This window comes from Falco rusticolus, chromosome 3 (assembly GCF_015220075.1).
Source record: "Falco rusticolus isolate bFalRus1 chromosome 3, bFalRus1.pri, whole genome shotgun sequence".
Classification (NCBI taxonomy): domain Eukaryota; kingdom Metazoa; phylum Chordata; class Aves; order Falconiformes; family Falconidae; genus Falco; species Falco rusticolus.
The window spans coordinates 20,968,983-20,990,735 of NC_051189.1; the positions used below are offsets into that span (position 1 = coordinate 20,968,983).

The 21,753-nt window shown below is 38.2% G+C and overlaps 1 protein-coding gene across 1 annotated transcript in view; it reads left to right on the forward strand.

The window, feature by feature from the left end:
• TRPS1 (transcriptional repressor GATA binding 1) overlaps nt 1–21,753 on the forward strand; it is a 219,957-nt gene that overhangs the window by 65,324 nt on the left and 132,880 nt on the right. The window lies entirely within an intron of this gene.

The window sequence follows — 21,753 nt, forward strand, 5'->3', positions numbered from 1 at the left end:
TTCCAGAGTGATGTGGTTGGGGTTTTTTTCATGCATAGATAAAAAAATAAAAAATCCAGGAAAGACTGAAAGACTCAAACCTGTAGAGCTAAACAGGCAGGTAAATGTTCCAAAATGTTTGCATAAAACAATGTATATATTAATGTAGTATTAGTAATCAAGTGCTTCTGCTTTTGCTATTTAGATCTGATTGAATTTTGTTTAATCATTCCTACTAGCTGTGCAGGTTGATGTTGCATTTGAAGAAGGAAGGTTTAGAACCCCAGAAGGCTGCACATCTGTTACACTAAAACAACTAATCACCTCTTAAATTTTGTGGTGGTGTGACAGTTCACACTTAAGCAAGATTTCACATTATTAAATATCTAAGAATATGAAACCTGAGCTAAATATGAATAAAAAATAACCTCTTTTTGTTTTTAAAGCAACATAATTATACATAAATTTTGACACTTGTCTAGTTGCCTTGAAAGCAAAAGAAAAAAAGGAAGAATCTTGGGTGATAAGAAAAGGAGAGTATTTTTCACACTAAATAATTCCCATTCTGTCTTTTTTTTTGAACAAAAGGACCTATATATAAGGAACTGGCCCTTCCGTCAAGGTGTGCTTTTCCCACTGTAGAGGAATCTGAGGTTAGAAAAGCTCTCAAATTATGGGGAGCTGAACAGGGAGACAAATAAGTGCTTTTCTCCTGGAGTCATCACTGTGTGTTTGCAGGGGCTGCTCTCTATCTGAACTTCTAGAAACTTGCCACAGGAGTGTTTGGTCTGCAAACAAACCTCACTAGAATGGACGTGATGATCAGCTATTTTTATTTATTGTGTTTTACAATAATATTTAAAACCATAATATCCATGACTGTAAGAGTGCACAACATGTCAGAAGACAAAAGGCAAGATAAATGTTTTATTCCGTGGTCTGCTAAGATTATACATAGGTGTATCTGTATACATATGTTAAGTCTTACAAGCTCTTCTTAAATGAAGTCAGTGGTCTTAAAAATACTGCAGTTATTCTAATTATAAAATAATGTGTCTGTCACTTAAAACCTGCATGCAATTTAGGGGGACCACAGTGTTTTGTACCTTAGAGATCGTGAACAGTTATTGTTGACAGATTTTAAGTGTATGAGAAGCAGTTACGATATGACAGGTTCCCTGTTGCAAACCTGGGTGTGTCCTTACTGTGAATGGCAGGATTATAATTCTCTCCTCCATTTGGAAATATTTATAACTATACATACATATATATCTGACTAGCAATGGAATTCATGCTCTACATATGATGCTAATTACATACCACTTCAGTTATTGTATTAGTTCTTAGCAATGCAAAAACGTATTGGCCAGAGGAGCCATTTATATTGTGGGTTATCAGAATACGAATAATTTTCATTTCTTGTTTTGACTACTAAAGAATGAAAAAAGCCAACTAAACAAAAATCTGCAAAGGGACATGGCAGTATGCAGAATCAACTCTGTAAGGTCTAAATGGGTAGCTGGAGCCTAAAATATTAGTAAGCAGTAAAATAAGGACATTATATTATCAGTTTTAGCTATTGGTTAATATAGAAGGGGACACTGTACACTGGCTGCTTCTTATGCCCTTTTTTAAAATAAGTTCAGACACTTTTTTAAAGTCTTTATAGAAAAGCACTATTTTTTTTTCAAATTAATATTTTTATCACTTTGGATATATTTTGATAATTTCTGGATATTCAGAAATATGAACTACCTGTAATTTCCATGGTTTTCTGGGAGGCAAAAAGAAACGTCTTATTTTTCTGTGTTAATAATATATATAAATTATTTCCTTGTATTTTAAAATGTGCAACCCAACTTTTCTTTTATAAGGTTTGTAAAAGGATTTATTAGCGGATTAGGTCTATACTGACCAGTGAGACCATACCAACACCTTCAAAGAGGAATTACTTTTGTGAACACCTTCAGCTGCCTTGGTCTTTGAACTCTGCTGTGCCAAGGACTTGTTTGTCTGGGTCTTTGCCTGAGTTATAATACTTTAATTTACACTTTTCTTCTTTGAAAATTGGACAAGTTGCCTTTGTCAATTTGAATATTTTTAAAAAAAAAAAAAAGGGAAGGAAGTTAGCTTCCTTCACCTGCTGAACAGAGTCCCTAATCATATATATATTTCATCACTATTGATGGATAGAGGAAAATAGCGAGATTTCAAACTTCTTGAAGGTAAGGGGTGATCTGAAGGGCAGGAGATGGTGGAAGATGAAGGAGTATGATTTCATGAGTGATATTAATTCCCTGTTACCCTGGATCTGTGGAAAAGATCATAGAAACCTAACTCCTTTGTTTTGCTCTTCATTTAGTTTTCTGTAGACAGAGTTATGGGATGCAGTACTTGAGCCAGGAAATTAGAAGACAAAGTGATGGTCAGCTTGACCAGTGGGAGCTTAGTGTCGGGTGTTACCTGACATACATATATTTTATATGTATGCCTGGAAGCTCACTTGGCCCAAACAGAATTAGAAATTGTTCAGAAACTAACTTCCCTTCCATTCTCGAAAGAGCTGATTTTTGTAATCCTCTGAAATAAAAAAAATATATTCTGTATTGTTAAGCAGATCTCTCATAATTATCCACTTTTAGAGAAATTAATTTTTCTAATGTGAAACAACTAGTAGAAATAGCTAATGTTGTGCTAAAAGTTGTCACTTTGGACACCTTCTTTTTTTTCCCCCCAAAGTCTGACAGAGAGGAAGCCAAAAATTTAGGATAACTCTGTGAATAAACACCGTGAGAAATGGACTGAATATATATTTCAGTATTTATAAAGTGGTTCTGCCTATTACAAATGATTTGTGATGATTTGACAGTAGCAGTAATACCATGTGCTTTTCATTTTTCAGTTCTCTCATGATGGGGGGAAGGGAAAGGGGAGATCATGTTTTTCACGTTTTTTCATATAGATAGAGGATAATATTGCAAGTGAGTTTTCTAGATAGTGAGTTTAGAGGCAATTAGCATTGTAATAAAATATCATAGATGATACACATCAGCTGGGGCAGGGTTGAAAATTGCCCATAGAGATCCTTAATGCCTACAGGATAATTACAAACTTTTTGAAATCACTTGGAGTGGTTTTCAGCTTTGCATGTTGTGTAAGCCGTTTATATGCTGCTTTCTTGCATTCCTTCCATGCATGATGGACGTGTTCCCTCCCCAGACTCTGCACTACAGTAGATTATTCGTGGGAGTCATTGGGGTAGGATTTCTTTCCTTTTTAGCAGCTAAAAGACTGAATCGTTTGTGACTTTTGGGAACTGGGGATGGTGCAGTGGCAATAGCTTGAACTCCGCATGTGTGCAAACGCACATAGGCAGTGGATGCACCTTTTTCCCCGAGAGCACTTCCAAGCTGTGTGTATGTAATAGAATCTTTCTCAGGGGCTTGGTACACTTCTGTGAGTAGCTTTAATTTATTTTTCTTATTAAAATGTTTCCAGCAGCTGTACTTACAGCATATTGGTATGTTATGCAAATGGGAATTACAAAAAATGTACCTCAGCGTGGTACAATGTAGACATTATTTCAGCTCTTCCTTAGAGTGGCTGATTTTATAGTTTAAAGATTTGTTGATACTGGAAGGTCTATTGAGATGCAAAAATGTTCCTTTTTTTTGGGTAGCAAATTGGCAGCCAGAGGACTACAGGCCAGGCAGATTGTTTAATGCTTTGACAATGCAGATCTTGGACAACAGGAACTTTTTGCTAAACTGATTTTAAATGAAGTGTCCTGTTTTGGTATGTGTGGACATTGCAGAACAAAGTTTTCTACAAAATTGTGAACTGCAGCCTGAGCCTTCAAACCTATACGCAGCCTTAGTTAGCCCACCTAAAAGTCCTGGTAAACCCTGCTGCCTTGCATGGCAGTTTAGCCGATGATGCAGATGCAGAATAGCAAGGATCGGTGTGTCCCATGGTGCTGCATAGACCTGAAGGCAACAGGAGGATGATGCCTGTGTGTTAATCTGAATTTATGTAATGGGGGGATTTGTGTACTGTCAAATTATTGCAAAGGTACTGGTGCTTTTTATCAAAGGCAGATTGCAAGCTGTAACATTACGTATCTAACTGACGTTACGTTAACCTTTGCTATGAGCCTTTTATATGGGGCAAAGGATACAAGCAGCTCTTCTATTAAATTGAGATTATTTTGCACCATAATGGTCAGACCGTTTACACACTACAGGAAATCACAGCATTTCAAGGAAGTTTCCATTTACTTTAAGAAGAGTTATTTTCTTTTTGTCTGTGATATTTACACTTCTGATATTTCATACAGGGTTATGTCTAGAGCTGGTTATATGGCTTTAAATTTGAGGGAGACAGGAAATCAGGAAAAGTTATTTCCCCTCTCCCTGTTTTGCATTCTCTTATGTGGCTGATTGACAGAGCTAATTTTAAAATAAGCAATTGGTATGTGTGTAGTAAATTTACATATAATTGATTTAATATCGGTGTAGAAAGTATCAGACAGAATCCCTAGTGGTGAAACATTTTTTTCTCCTGTTATAATGTACTGACTCCTGTTACCCACAGAGGTAGATGCCAGATAGCTGCAAAGCAATGGAAATGCTGAACTGGCATTTGTGATTTTCAAAAGACTTCTTTAAACATTCAGGTTTTGGCCAGAAGGCTAACATACCTTTGAGGTAAAACCTGCCTGTCTGATTTTGGTGGAAGTATTGCTGCTGCCTTTAGCAGGAGCACAAGAAGCAGCACTGGAAGGTTCAAGCACACAGAGCGGGATCTTGGTTTAAATGTGATTTTTCAGCGGTCACTACAGTGTAATGAATGGAAGTTTTTGTGCGCTTAGGCATTGTGTCCCACTTCCAACCATGTTTTGATAGCAGCATCTTCACAGTTTATCTACAGAATCAAATGTAAAGGTGTATAATTGTATCGTACATTTTACATTTAAGTTGATGGAGGTCTCGGACGCTGCATCTCATCCCTCAGCCACTTTGGGAAAGAAAAAGCAGCCCTTTAAAAGAAACATCTGAAATAGTTTCTCTGTAGCTGCATCTCATTTTTTTCCCATTTCCTCTGACTCTGTTAGAGATCTTTCAGGAAGTATTTATAGTCAAGGCCATTCATTGCCATACAGGTCCTCTAATTAGCAGAGGGGAACTCAGCAGGCACTGTGTCTTACTAATGCACAGAGCGCTGTCAGGTCAGAGCCGCCAGAGTCTTTGGGTTTTTTTAGAAGCACCTGTTTCCACAAGTCTCTGCCAGGGGAGGCAGTGGGCTACTTTTTTAAATACAGCTACATCCTGGGAAATGGCAAGAATCGTCTGACAAAGAAAATGAGGAAATAAAGTTAGGATTTGGAGAGAAATGATTTTGAAGTGTCAGGTTTCCTGCGCAGAACTGAGGCGGGTAAAATCCCTGTGCTGGTGAAGGGCTCACAAACTAAGCTAAAATAGCTTTCTGAAGGTTTCAAGTAGTTTAGAAACAAACATGTACTTGGCTGCTTTTAGTAACTACTGGAACCAAACCCACAAGAAATTGAATGTTTTGCATTACTCATCCTGACAGAGTGATCAGATAGGACTAGAAAGTAACTTTTAGAAAAATGTTAACCTGCCCAATTAAAGGCATGCTTTTGGGTTTTGTGTAGGGTGTGTCTGTCATGTGGAGAGACAACCCCACCTCGTGCATGTTTACCCACCCGTCCATGCATTTTTTTTTTTTTTTTTTTACTTTTCCCTTTTGCGAAATGCGGTTTAGAAAAGAATTAAACGATAAAATCATTATTTGGGTGGGGCACGGTAATAATGCGAAAGGGCAGCAGCGACGTCAAAATCCTTGATGAAAAGGTGAATCAGTATGTGGAACAAAGGGCTGGGGAGATGGGTATGGGCCCCCGGGCCGCTGCGTAAGCAGCAGGATTTATTGAAGTTGCTATGATCAATAACAATGATTCAAGCAGGGAAAACTGAGATAATTCCTGATTTAAAACAAGCTGCTTGATTCGGTTAGGAGAGATGGTAATGAAGATGAGAACAAAAGAATGCTTTCTTGTATTGAACTGAGCAGCCAAAACAGATTGATGATCTGTGTCAGATGCAGTTAACTCAATTTTCTGTTACCCTTCCTAGTTCAAGTAGGACAATCTCTCTTTGGCTCTCTGCGGTCTGGTATGCAGTGTCCCGGTGGTGGTGGGAGCAGGAAAGGGCAGTGCAACGTTGTCACCTGGATGCTGCACGCCTGCGCTGGGGCTTGGCTTTGCTGGGTGGCCATCACCCAGGTGCCTGAGGGAGCTGCTCCGTGCCGTGGGAATGGCGGATATTGAACTTGGCGTGGGGGTGGTAGTATCCTTGGCACCTGGGTGCAGCTCTGCCCAGCAGGCCCCAGCGCTCTGGGCTGGGTGGGGGTCTGGGCACAGAGGGGCTCCCAACACTGTCACACAGCCTGAGCAGGAGCCCTTGGTGTGCAGCAGTGGAAGGCAGAGCTTCTCTCGCTCTGGGTAGAGGCTTGAAGGTCTCCCTCACAGCTCAGCCCCTCTGCACTACTGAGCCGCCCTAGCTGACACTGGAAACAACTCAGTCCTGCAGCCCTTAGTCATACCCCCTTGCTCCATACTGGACACACAAAATGAGGAAACATTTTTCCTTTAGGAATGACCAATCCTAGTAAACAGCTTTTCTTTTCTTTTTTTTCCTTTTTTTTACTGTCTTCAAATACATTCCTGATATTTTTTTTTTTTTATTTTATCTTTTTAAAATTGCACTCACAGTGGATGCAGCTCAGTTAAAGCAGTGTCAGGGTATGGAGCACAGCTGTGGGCACTGCAAAGGCAAACAGCAGCAGCAGCTCCCTCCAGTCTAAACAATCCTGAGAACTGTCAATGGGAAGCCTTGTTTAAAGTGGGAAGAAAGTAAATGTAGCTTCTTGCACGATGACTAATTTCAATAATTAGTTGAGCTTTCCCAAAGTTTTGAGAAGTTAAGTGCAACTATAACCATTATACAGCCCTGTTATTGTTCTGTATTGCTAGTAGTACTTTGCATTAGATTATATACCTGAAGTGAAATGGAAGCTTCAATTGCATTTAGAAACTGGATCCAATAGGAAACACACATTCATGGCTGAGGGCAGAACTTGCTGCTAACTTGTAGATTTTCAATGGAAAATTAAATTTCATAGATGAATGCAGGCAAGGATTGTGCATAATTCTATTTTTGCCTGAAGTACTATGGTGCTGAACAGTGAAAATCTATGTGAAGATACATCTAACATCTGGAAGTGCAGAGCTGCTTTCTGTGTTGAATTTCAGACAACCGTCTACATGTATTTGGTAATTAAAAGACACAATAAATACACTCTTTTTAGAGGAGGGATGTTATGATAGACAGCAAATAAATGTTTAATCTATTGGACTAAGAAGAGAGCATTCTAATTATAATTGATTTGAAGGAATCCAGATGCTATCCACATCTGAACAAATAAAAAATGGTGAAGATTTAAAAACAGATCTATGAATCAACAGTGCACACACATGTTCTGTGATTTTTTCCATGGAGGTATCTAGGGGTTAATACACCCTGTTAAAAATGACAACTATGAAAAATATTTGTTATGTGAACAGATGTGTGCTGAAAAAGAAATATATAAATATATATATGTGTCAGATATACAAAAGGTTTTCTGGGACATCTTTTGATACCTTAGTACTGCTCAGAATATGCATACAGCCACCTTGGAAGTAGTCTTAATTTTAAGATCTCTAATGCAGCACAATTGATTTAGTGTGCAATTTCCTGCCTAATATAATTTATTTCTTGTACCAAGTCCTGTTTTTAAAATTACGCTTAACAATGGCTAAATGTTTCTGTTGATGTTTTTCTAAGTAGCATTATGTATATTTCAGAAAATCTTGCAATCGTTGTTGTAGTGATAATATGTCTATGCCATATAAATCCATAAATACATGTATTCCGTATTGCAGGTTACATTATTTAGAATTCAAATAGGTTATAATTTGTGCATAAAGACAGAAGGAGGAATAAGCATGTTCTCTCCTTTTGCATTGTGCACAGTGTTAGGTTTCTGAAACAAGTGGTGGTGTGGTAGCTCAGGCTATGCAGCACTTTCCAGGTAGCTTGCAAATGGACTTTGAACTCTTTGCTGAGTTTGTGTATCCCTGTGCTGTCTGAGGTTTGCAAATCTCAGGTTGGTGGATCATATTTGTCCTGGTTAGATGGTTAATTCCCTGTGATTTCTTAGCTGCTCTAGGCCTTAGTCTCCTAATTCTGTCTGCAAAATGGGAGTAAGAGCAGTTTCCCATCTTGAAAGGTGAGAGTGAAGAGAGATGCATTAAACTCTGTATTGTGCAACACTATCATTGTAGTGGGAAGATCCTGATCCATAGGCACCCTGAGTCAATATTTCCACTTAACTTCTCTAGGCATGATGATGTAACTTTTTACAAGATTACCCGTGAAAGAGAAGAAATTAAGAAACAGATTACAATTTTAATTTTAACTTTGTTAAAATTTCTATTCTTTCCTTCAGCCTGGGGAGGGAAAAAAAAAAAAAAAAGCAGGCAGGAGTTTTGGAGTGAGGCATTTGCATTTCTTGTTTGACTTTTACCTCATTTTGGTTTATATGCCTCTGATGTGTATAGTGGCAAAGTACACATTTTCACTTATGGGAGGAAGACTTTTAATGATGGCTTACAATGCAGTCTTTAATCATGTGAGTTGCCTCCAGCACTTGCTGTGAGTAAAATTCCACCCTCTCCATTTTCAGATGGGTTGTACGATCGGCTGTTTCTCCTTGCAAAGACTGTCTGTGATTTGAAAATTATGTTTAAATTAAAAAAAGTGAGGAAAAAAGAGAAATAATCAGAACATTTGTCAAGAAATTTGTTATGAATGGGAACGAGTAGCAATGCAAACAAGCTTGGAATGAGTTTTAATTCAAATGTTATTCTGGGAGCCTACAATTTCTGGTGAGAAAATGGCATATTTTAGGTCTATTTCCTCCAGTTTTTGGCATGGAGCAATTCCTGTTTTGTTCAGTCAGATGTTCAAATGGGAATTTTGGATGCTTAGAACTAATTTTAGTAGGTGGGGGGCAAATTTATTATGATGCTACAAATAGAGTTTGATCACAGATGCCTCATTGAGATTATAAAAATCAGCTGTGAATCACTTAAAACTATATTTACTGGTTGCAAAAAAAAAAAAAAAATTCTCATCTGTACACAACTTTGTCGTGTTTCCCCTTAAAGCTCTGAGTATCATCATTTACATATCCAGTATTGTGAATTTGACTTCATCATGTTGCTAAAGTATTTTTATGCTGCTCTGCTGCTGCGCCTCGACAGTGATACTGAGCTCAAATGACACTCCCATTCCTTTCTCAAGAAACTCTGTCTTCTTGTGTTGGGGTGAATTTCTGAGCTTGTTCCGAAATTACAGTAAATCACACACAGACCTCTTCAGACTTATTAAAAAAGTGTTAGAAACTTCAGTGGAAGTTGGGCACTTCAAAGCTCTCGCTACTCCAGTCTGTACATGACTAAAAGGCTGTAAGGCAGACACCGCAACGTGAAAGCTTTCAAATCAAAGCAAAACTTAATATACCACTATTATCCCCTTTATAAGACATATGGAGAATAATATCTTCACATATTTTTGACTTTTTTCTGATAGCAACTGCTTTAATGTTCATGGGGTTATTCTTTTGAGTTAGAAATACTGAGGTATACCCCGTATTTTTTTGACATTTCATGGCAGCTCCTCTCCCAGCCTGAAGTGGATGTATTCCAGATCCATTTAAAAGTTTGTATCATCCAGAATAAGCTTAGTCAGCCTTTTTCTTGAGAAAAGCATTTTCTTCACAATTCAGTTAATGGACTCAGCTATGGTGATAATTTTGGCATTCCTCCCTGCAGCTGATAAAAACGACAAACATCTGTAAAACTCTCCATTGACAGTAGCGCAGTACCTGTTAGCATATTACTGAAATTCATTTATATTTGACTGAGGTATGCTAGAAACTTGAATATCTCATTTCGTTGAAAATTCTCATAAACCCTACCTAATGCAATGTTTGAGAGGCTGGGGAGAGTTAATGGAAAATGTGATTAAAACCTTGTAGGCTTCAAGGCTTATAAACAGCTTGGCACCTACATATGTTTGTGTGTGTACATGTGTTTTACTGGTTTGTTTACTAATTTTAAATCCGGTTTAAAAATTGGAATGGAAATTAAGAATTGGATTTCTTTTTAAGTTAAAAATGAAAAGGTTTTTCCACTGAACACAGAATTTCTGTGGTTATATAGCCAAATGGTTTGTAGGACTAATATTAATAATTTTTAAAGCAAAGAGCATGTTAACAACTTGACTGAATTTTCCATTACATAAAATTTTGTTCTGCTTAGCAGAAGTTCTAAATCTGTGTGGATTTTTAAATAGATCTTCTCATGCCTTTAAGACTGTGAATTTAATCATCACTTAATCAATTTGCCTTTGCCTTCTAATAGCCAACTAAATGGTTGAAGGGTAGAGGTCTTTGCAGTGGTTACGCGTAAGAACTGTCAGCACGTTTGGTGTAGGGACTTATCAAAAAAAATTAAGAGGAGAGTTGATATCTGTTAAATTGGGTCCCTCAGTTTCTTGGTATAATGCTCAGCTAAATGACTCCTCACATAAGACTCAGTTTTAGTCAAACCTCATGACTGGCTGCATGTATCTCAGGAGAGGTGTTTTGTTGGACTTCAGTCTCCTGAGTTGGCATTGGTATAGGCCTCTTGGCTGAACTTTTTCTGAAATGCATCATTTCAGTGAGTGAATAGACAGCCTGGGGTGAAGCCTTAATCACTGCTAAAGGTATTTGGATGCTTTCTTAGTGATGTCCTCCTTAAGAAGTGAAGCATAAGCCATTTTGGACACCAGTCACCCAGGTACATCACTATTGTAAGGAAAGAAAGTCTTTAAAAACACTGGGTTGAGAAATGTTTTATCGGTGCTGGTTCTGCAGGTCCTTAGCAGAGAAGTTAAATGTTGTAAGTGCTAGGAAGTTACCAGGACCTCCATCCAGCTGTCTATGCCGAAGGGCTTCCAGTGCCTAGAGCTGCAGGGTGTGCCTGGTGCTCTGCCTGGCTGTGAATGCCTCCAGACCCCCGCTGTTGGCTGTTTTCATCAGTATAGATCTGCTTTCCTCTTTGCTTGGCCAGGTTGCAAGGAAACATCACTGTAACCGCTCTTTTCTTGTCTTCTTTAGCTTGGTGTGGCGCTCTCTGTCCCCCACCAATCTTCGTGAAACTCACAGTTTTCTATAGTAAAAGTTATCGAAATATTCCAAATTTAGAGCTTTCTTTTGAAAGAGAAATTACCAAACCATTAATTCTGTTAGAAGAACTGTCTAGGCGTTCTGATCTGCCTTTCCTGAAATATACATTGTCTGCACTGCAAAGGGAGGCTTCCTGATGGGGAGAGATTAAGCAAAATTGTTTAAATCATCTTCTCAGCATCTGCACTTTGCCATCGTTGGAGCTGGGGTACTGGTCTGCATGGGCTTTGCTCTGACAGGTTCTCTTTCGAAAGCCTACAAATGCATGCACATAAATGGCCCTGGAGATCTGATACCCTTCCTACCAAAAATATTCTCATGGCCTTGCTTGCTTTCATCAGCACCACTAAGCAAACCTCAGCGTGGAAGGAGACATGTTGGAGCACAGCAGCAGAGCAGAATGGATGAAACTACAAATTGTTAGTCTGTTAAACACAGATTATGTCTTTGGGTACAAATTCCATTAGTGACTGAATGAGTCTGGATGGGTAGTAGCTTGTGGAAGTATTTGTTATGACAAAACCAACTTTTCATTAATAGACAAACTTATCCTGTTTTCCTCTGTAGTCTGGCCAACACCAAAATGTTTCAAACTAATTTCAGACTTGTAAAACACTGTCTATCAGATACAGACATATGGATTGAACTAGTAATTTGCTTGCCATCTGCTGATAAAGGAAGCAAGGCGTCTAAGTAGAAAATGAAGAAAATTTTTTTTCCTTCCCCATTGGAATGTCATATGGTGCCTTTAGTAGTTGTTTGTATTGACATTTTTATTGATTGTTATGTAAAGTGTTACGTTGCATTGACCTGCATCTGCTTTCAATCTGATAATTACGATTTTTTTTTGTTTACAAAATATCCATAATCGTTTGAGCCTATGAATAATGTAGTTAGACAATAACCTAGTTTTGATCTGAAAAAAAATAAATTGATAACCGTAATTCTCATTGTGTGAACCAGGAATAAGTGAATTCTTTTGCTCAGAAAAGAGAAACCCCTTAAATGTTACTAACAAGAGTTAATTAAAATTATATGTCGTTTTAGTCAAAATTTCCCCTTTCGTCCTGAAAGATAGGATTCAGGCCAGGAAAAGCAATACAATTTTCAACGTAAAAACAAACAGACTTGCCAAAACTTTTCTGCTTAGGGGAAAACGGATACCTGGGCTTTCTGGGTTTTTCCCTGTAAGAATCTTGTTTCACCAGCCATTATGGTTTCTGCAGGTCCAGAGTTTGTCCCCCAAATCTTTGCCAAGGCATAGCAGTGTTGGCAAAACAGCTGTTTCACCTCGGGATGATTGACCTGGAGGGGCAGAGCAGTTTCTCTGCCTTGCTGCTGCAGGACCAGTGCGGGTGCAGCGCTGGCGGTTGGAGCTGTGATGGTGTAGCTTTGGGTGCGATTCCCCTGCTGGCGTGCGTTGCCTCGGCTGCTTGCCTTCGGGAAGCTGCCAGCTGTAAGAGTTGAAGTTTTGCTTCCTGAAACTATGCAGACTTCTTATTTCAGCAGATAGGCCCTGGTTATATGTAGAAACAGTAATAATCAGTCCATAATGAAAGTGTGTTATTGTATTTAGTGCTTCTGATATGTTTGTCCATTTTCGTGAAGCATTTAGAGTTTCTCTGGTGAAAAGTCACATAGCAAGTAGAAAATGCAGTAACTAGTAACTTCTCAATAGGCATACTGCTTTCATAGGTAATAAAATACAGTCTCTGCCAGCGCTGAAATACATGGACTTTGGTTAGTTAAATAATAATAAATAATCATTCAACCATAGTTCTCTCCTCCTTTTTTTTTTTCCTCCCCATATTGATAGGTATTTTCCTTTTCATTGATTTCAGTGGTCTGTTTTGAACAGATAGTGCTAAAAACATCCATGAGCTATGTTCTTAAACATGAATTATGTCTTCATAAAAATTGTGACTGAACTGTTGATTTGCTTTTAAATAAGACAAGCCCCCCCCCCCCTTTTTTTTCCCTGCAATTGGATTATTGACTTGCCAGAACTGTGAGATATTAAGAACGTACCAAAGAATTTCTATATGTGCTTGAAGTGAAAGTAATACAGAAGAGCACTACTTGTCCAAGATACTGTTTTCACTTCTGTAAATATCTTTGTTTTGCTGAACATTGATGTTCCTTGTAATGACCTGCAACGTTTGTGCACAGTCTAGATACCTAGTAACACATGCCACCTTCTCTTTTCCTAACGTATGGTTACATTTGAAAAAAGCTAAACAGTTACATAAATAACAAGTTTTCCACAATGTAGAGTTAATTGCCATTTTACATTTGGAATTTACACCCTGCAGAAAGCTATTGCAACAGTAGTGACATTTTAACAGATGGACATTTGTTGCAGATGTAATCATAGGGACTGGTGTCTGTGACAGCAAGAAGTCTGCAAAAGCGGAAAATTCAGGTAGTATTGAAGTAAAAGCTTAGGTAAATGCAGTGCTCCTGTGGCACTTAGGGCCTTATGGAAGACATTAACCTACCTCAAGTACTACCAGCAGTGGTACCATTACTATATGTTTTGCCACATGCTTCCCCTCTGCTTTTTATGACTTCACCTGCATCTGATATGCTCCGTCTGTCCTTGTATTCTGTTTCTATTCCATGTTCCAGCACACTGAATCTAGATCTACTCTGCATCTGATGGGCCTGTTCATTTTTGTTCTGTTTTTATTTCACTGAAAACATCAGGACTCTATATTTTCCTGCTGGAACATGTTAATATTTACAGCATACACTTGGAAGTATATGCCCAGAGTAGTTTTATCCTTTTAAAATCATTTTTTTATAGGACTCACGCTGTAGGGTATCTAACAATTTCCATGTTTATAATGCTTTGAAACCTATATTGCAATTGATAAAATACAGGCATTTACAGCATTCTTTCTATTTGTGTATGTTGACTGCAACAATGGAGTCAAATTACTGCTAAGAAAATTCTGCTTCAAATGATCAGGAGAATATCAGATATTTAGTGTGACACTGCCCGCCAGAAACTGGTGGACTTGCTGTTGATGGGCATATTTACTTCAGCGTATTAAATGGCTTTTCACAGGTTAGTGTTTCTAAGTCTATTGTGTAGCTTGGTAAACTGCCTCGGAAGGAGATGAGGGTATGATAAATGAAGTCGGAGGAGCCAGGACCCCTTATCTTAGACAGGCTGTATGATTTGGGACAAATGCAAATTTCTTTTGTGCTTCTGTTGATGCATATTTTTATTATACAGTAGCTTCCAAAGAACATTGAGATTTATGAATATTAGCAAATTGCTTTGAGAACATTGCATATGAGGTAGTTCAGAAGCAGAAAGGTTTATAAAAAATAAGTAAAATTTTGTATGTCTAGTATACACATACCTCTTGTCTGTCAGAGCCGCCCTTTTGCAGACTGAATTGCCTTACTGTGATACTTCACACTTCAGACATGAACAAATGGTTTCCAAACCATTCATGTCAGGTCAAGATGGTGAGAACAGCAGATAGATAGGGGAACCAGGACTGTATAAACAACATACTCCCATCACTGGACTAGTGCCGGTTCAGAGAAGTGGCAGCGTCATTCTTGCTGCTCAGACACTGCCAGTGTGCTATTCCCCACTTCCCCGGTGCGAGGGAATTGACTGCAACTGTTTATTTTCAACACATGGTTGATATCTTTGTCTGTCTGTCTGTAGATCAGCTGTGCCTTGTTAGGGACTTTACTCATGAGCCCTGAGAATCTCGCTCAACCTTTCATCTCCCTGCCATGTAACTGTGGTTTGTTAGAAATAACTGAGAAAAAATGTAAACTTACTGAAATGACTAAGAAGTCCATAGTCAGTGTCAAAGGAGAGAGGGGATGGACTGAATCGAGGGTGTATGTAAGAGATTAGTCCATGACTTCTCAGATATATTTATAATATCTCTTTAGATGGAGAAGGAAAAACTTAACAGTTGTATTTGCCCATTGTGAAATGTCAGAAAGGATATTTCAGCCTGACCAATTCCTCTTAGTCTTGAGTTTTCTCTTTGTACTGCGCAAAGCATGAGAGTGTGGTATTCCCAGCTCTATATAATCCCAGAATATACCCATACGTTAAATAAAACCCCCTTGGATATATATATAGCATATGCCGTATTTATATGAGCAAACTGACATAGTTAATTTAGGAGGCTGTAGAGACACTGATGCAGCTAATGGAAGCGGAGCAACAATGGGAAGGAAATTTGAAAGCTTTGTGCATTCTCTGCTATAACCTTATCATTGATCATCCTGTTCAGCATTGCTTAAATGCATCCTGGAGAGAAAAAGCTATTTAATTTTGAAGCTTTTAGAGTGTGACAGCTCTCAGGTGAAGTTGCTGTGATCCTTCTGTAGATTTAAAAGCTATTTTTGCATAGACAAAAATGTTACTGCTTTTCTGGCCTGTTTGCAGACTGCAGAGTGCCATCAGTGGATTCAGGTGGCTTTTTGCACTGACCTCCACTCCACATGAGTTATTCAAGTGTCTCAATAGAAATTACATATATCATGCTTTTTGGATATGCCTACCAGTGCCTTCACTGAATTGTACTTGTGCTGCCTGCTACTGCTCTGTTCTCCTGCTAAACCAGGAAGACTCCTTCTGGAGATGAGCCAAATTTTCAAAGTACTGATAGTATCTATAGTCAGGACATTACCATAAAAAAAAATAATGGAATTTCCTTCAGATTTTTTAAGTGAAACTGTATTTATTATCTTGGTATTGTCAAAAGCACTTCAGCTGGTCATGGTTTCTAGTCATATCACAGTTGTCAAGTGAGGGTTGGTTTTAATAGCCAGCAATTAGTTGTCAAACGTTTTGGCCTACGATTTCTTCTTTCTGAACTGTTTAAATAATGGGCAAAAAGTATAAATAAGCTTTATAAATCTGTATCATCAAAATAATAATTCTTATGCAAACTTGGTGACTTGAAGAACAGCATCTATTTAACCACTCGATACCATTATCTTTTTTTAGAGAATTTTAAATACAAAAGTGTGCTGGAAACATATTAAGATAAATGATATTTCCAAAGGGAAAGTTAAAATGTATGCCTTTTCAATTCTGTTGGGATTTTCTGGAGTACTCTACCATGACCAGCATAACTGTGTCACTCTCTTGTTAGTATGTGCAGAATGTCAACCTGCTTCACATCCTTCTCTAGGAGAAACTGTTGAAGGATTCGAGTTACCCTCCGCTAATAACACTGGAAGCACAAATGGCTGAAATACTCTGACAGTTGTGCCAATGCGGATCTGAAGAAAAGAGAATAAAATTTTGTCCTATTGTTGAAATATTAGATTAATTTAAGACCAACATTTGATTTGGCTTTGTAGGTAACAAGGAAAATTGATGACCTTTTTATTATTTTTCTGTGTAAAATTTGAGGGTTTTTTTAACCAACTTTACCATCACTTGGTAACTTGAAGGGCTGTGTGGCATTTTGACTACAAAAGGGATGGAAAGGACACATTAAAAGAGTTTATGAAGTTGCTTGGGAAAAAGACTATAATGATAGCAGCAGGAAAAAAAAACATATCGCAGCTTCAAAACAGATGGAGTCTTCTAAGGAAGCTGTCTGAACATGGCCCAGGAACTATAAATTGCATTTAGAAGACGGGGCTTTCACTGCAGATGGCAGGTTCCCTGTTAGAAGGCGAAAGCCAGAATGGGGCTATGTGCATGCAGAGAACTGCACTAAATGTGCCTAACATCTTGTGTTTGACATACACTGAAATTTAGGCTGGGATATGAATTCAAAAGGCTAATGGACAAGTTTGGAACATGAAATCTGTCGTGTTCAGAAATCCAGCAACTTGCTTTCAGGCACAGAAAATTTTAACTAAATAGGAAAGCAGAATAAATTTTGTGGCCCTAAAACTGAAACAAGGTATTAACTTTGAATGTCATTTTCCATCACTCTTACATTGAAATATGACAGAAAAGCTCTCTCTTTCTTCCCATGTGCCAAGCTGGGGTCGTTCGAGAGTCACCAGGTCAAAAACCAGTGGTTTCTCTCTAGGCCTGTTACTCCATATTATTTTATTACCCCGTTTGACCTGGACTGGATTTCAGTGAAATAAATTAGAGTTTTGGCTTTGACTAGGAGTCCTGCTCTAGGAAATGATCCCTAGATCTTAGGGAAAAAAACCCTCCCTGCAGTTAGCCCATCCCATGGACTTTCAGGGTGGGACTTGTCTCATCTAATCATGATGGAGGTGTCTGTGCCTGAGTTATCTGTCTAGGATTCTTGGAGCCAATGCAAATTTAAACAACACAGCTGTGAAGTACAGAAGTGAGTTACCTCATCCGGAAAAAAAAAAAAAAAAAAAAAAAAAAAAAAAAAAGGTCTGTAGAGTCAGAGAACTGTTCATTTTTTGGCCATTCATTGTATTGGCTTCATCTCCAATAACTAGGAAGGAAGCCTAGACATGTACACCACTACACAGCAATTACAGGAGGATAAAAATAAAAGAAGTGCCTGCTTCTGTTGTGTCTGAATGGCAGCCTTATCACTGCAGGTAGGAAGCAAAACTTTGGCTATCTGCAGTTAATGACTTTTCTGTCTCCAAAATGTAATTTGTCAGGTAATGGAAAATGATAGTATGGCTCTAAGCAAGAAGGCAAGGGGGAGGTTTAGCTAAAACTGAAAACATTATTTCATGGAATAATTACAGTTTTATATATTAATATTTTTTATTTTTCTGCTATAATACATGTGTCTAAATTTCTAGGGTAACATTTCTTTACAAAGGGAATAGTGTAAGGCCATTGAAGATGAAAGCTGTATTTTCCGTACTAGTCTTTGCATAGAGCAAAGTGATAGTTATTCTCTGGAAGTATATATAAAGACATGCAAAACTGATGGCTTTGTAAGATAAAACTAAAATCAGAGGGTATGAAAGGATATTTGTGAAGCAGAAAAATGGGGTAAGATGGAAAGGAACAGTTAATGAGGTTATTTGGATAAGACTGGAGATGATTCGTTCAGTACATGAGGTGATGTATGTATGGAAAAGGAGTGTTTTCTCTTGCTTGGTGCAACTACTGAAAAGTCAGAAATGCCCAGCCTGTAAGAGAGCCAGAGCAGATAAAGGAATAAGGGATCTGAAGAGAAAGCATATCTCTTAGAAGTCAAACAATTAACTAGGAAAAGTGGCCCAAGGAACTTTGTCCAAAGTTTTACAATATAGATTTTTTTTTGGCATCTCAAAGGAGCTTTTAGTGCTTTATCTCTTTATACCTCTCCTTAGTGTACCTGCCTGTGCTCCTTCTGAATCTGTGAAGTCCATCTCAAAGTGCAGTAAATGATCTGTTAATGTCCATCTTAAGTTACTGGAGGTCTTGAGCTATTACCAGTGATTGGCGACCCCGTATACATTAGTCAGCTGTTTAAATCCGGAAATGCAAACACTGACCTAACCTTCTTGGTGAGTCCTGTTAAATATTCAGCGGTGTTCATTTGAAACAGCAACTGAGAAATCAAGAAATGAAGCACCATTACACAAAGCCCGAAAACTGAAACAGCTTATCATGGTTTTTTTCTCGTTATCATTGGTAGGAATGACCTTCCTGCATCAGGTATGTCAGCGTATCTTAACAGGTTATATAAATAGAGCAGCAATAAAAGGCGATGGCACAGCATATTTCATGGGAGTAAAGTGTGCAGTGTTACCAGTTGTTAAATTATTTTTCCCTTGTGTACATGTGAAAGTCATTCTCTTATATAGAAGGGCTGTGCAGATCATATAGGCTTGAAATAAGCAAGAAAGGAAGCATCTGGATCGAGCATTGAACAATGTATTTGAATTTTAAAGGCCTTTCACTGATTTACTAAGCTATATCTTAGATTGATCTCCTGCTCCCCTACAATTGTCAATAGGATAAGGGGTTGTATGTGGGTTTCCCCACACATATTCAGCCCCTCTGTACATTTTCATGACCTCATTTAGATGACCTACACCTTGTGGTTACTGGGATACATGGGATGAATTCCTGAAAACTCTGTGTGTGGTATATGCTGTAATTTAGAGCTGTGAAACCAGGTTTGTGGGGTCTTATTAATTGCTCGTGATTAAACAACGGGTGTGAATAACTGTTGAAAAATAATAATTTCTTCAAAAAGAAAGAGCTCCATAACTGGATTCTTATGATTCAGTAGCTGTCACAGAGTGGAGGCAAGAATAGGCAAAAATCTTGAGCTGGAGGCACTGAGAATACAGGAATCTTTGTATCACCTAATAGGAATCTGAATGAGATGCCGAAGAAAGAAGGGTAGTTTTGTTAGGCTTCTTCCACAGTGGGTGAGGAGAGAGAGGGGTACCTCCGGAATGCAAACCAAAGCAGAAACATGTCTGCCTTCTCAAATAATGTTGCTTTACCTTGACTGAGAGTTTAGGAAGCCTGGGCAGATTACTTCCTTAATTTAGGCCTGTAAATTAGGTGACTGAAGCTGGGTGATATTAATGACCCTCTGTAACTCTCAGTGTGTACATTTGGGGGAATTCTAGTGTAAAGAAACCTACAGGCAAAAAACAGGTGAGTAAATTCAAATATGCAAGTGCGTGTTGCTCTAAGTCATTTCACACTCAGGTATGCTAATACAAAGAAGTGTTTTTAAGTGAGGCAATTCCACAAAATGCCAAAGCTTGCCTGAAGATGATACAAGAAAAATGAGAAGCCAGCCTATAATGTCCATTACAGACTCTTCTATAAATCTTTTGTTACAAGCGTATAACAGCTTTCTACACTGCTTTCTGTTCAAAGATGTCTTAAGCTTATCCAGCCCTCAAGCACCAGTCATTCAAAGACAAATTAAAACAAGCAAAACCACCCGTATTTTGAGGTCCTTACAGAAGAAGCGTTTTGTCTTCTTTCTGTGCCAGGCATTAGCAAACAGGCAGGGGTTTTGCAAAGGAAAGCTGTAAGGATATTGTAGCGGGTGCTGTGCCGTGCTGTGCGTGCAGACCTGTGTGTGGAAAGTAGAGGTGCTAAGGATTGGTTCATGGTCACAAGTCTATAAAACAAACAAACAAAAAACCCAGGAAGCAGAACCCTCGTACTGAAAAGGACCTAGTCACACTGAAAATGATCACCATCTTCAGTAAGACCCCATCATGTTGAATTTTCCAGATATGCTCAGATGTTAATTTTTGGATATTTCAAAATGATTTTATTGTTGAATTGCATGATTAACTGTTTTTATTAAAGTTGATTTAACTTCTTCACCACTAAATGATCTGTAATACTTTCCCTTGCAATTTGTTCTTTTGTGTTACCCAACTCAATTAACAAATACTGTTTCACAAAATATCTTTTTGTCAAGGTCATATGTCACTTTAAAACTTGTTGAGGGTGCTAGTGTGGTAATGCTGCTGATTATATGTAGGCAGCAAAGTGTGTCTTAAGCCCTTCAGACACACTAAGGATGAAAGGCTGTCCTAATGGTATTGCTTTTTTTTTTCTCTAAAAGAACTGATGTGTCTTCTGTTTATGGGTTTGTGGGCATTTTTATTGCAGCAGGGCATTTCTCACCCCAATTTTACAGAGCAGCAATAAATGCTGAGCAGCTAAGATTCTTGCAGCAATATGAAGAAAGTCTTTCTTAACATTTCCATCTTTATAACTGCAGTTTCAAAACGGTAACTTTGATTTCTTAAATAATACATAAATGTATGCGTGGGGTTTTGTTGGTTTGTGTTTTTTGTTGTTGCGGTGGTTTTTTTTTAAACATTGGTGTCTAATACTTATCTCAGTTAGTAGTTACCTTTCTCTCCTGAAGTTTTAAGTAAGCTGAAGAACTGCTACATGGTTATTTGTTGCCTCTGTATTACGGTGTGAGAATAGATTAGGTGTGGAATACAGTTACTGGAGCTACTGGATCGATTAAGTGCATATACAATGTCTATGTAATAAATAAACACACTGTTTTATGAAATAATGGCAACTTTAACAGCGTATTGAAACATTTGCAAAATAAATACTAGTCATTTAGTGCAACAGTGTGTCACAGTGGAGGAAATAAAATTTACCTCCACTGTAAACCTGCAGAGGGAACAACAGGACTCCACTGGGTCAGAAAGGTGTGAGTGCTGTGACCCCTCAGGAGGAAGGTGGCCTTGCAAAAACTGTGATGTGTGCATTTCAGTACAGCTTTGCTGTAGGACCTTGCAGCATGTAAGATTAAAAGACTGCTTAGTGTTTGGATTATTCCTTCTTACCCTATTTTATTAAGGAATATCTAAAGGTTTTCCACTGTTTAGATGAAAAAAAGGGACTTTCAGATGAACGTGAACTCACTTTTGGGCAAAAGATGACCAAAGACAGGTCTGGGGAACATCTGAGTTCCCCTTGGAATTAATTTCAGCTGAACCAATTGTGTAACATACTGTTCTAAATGT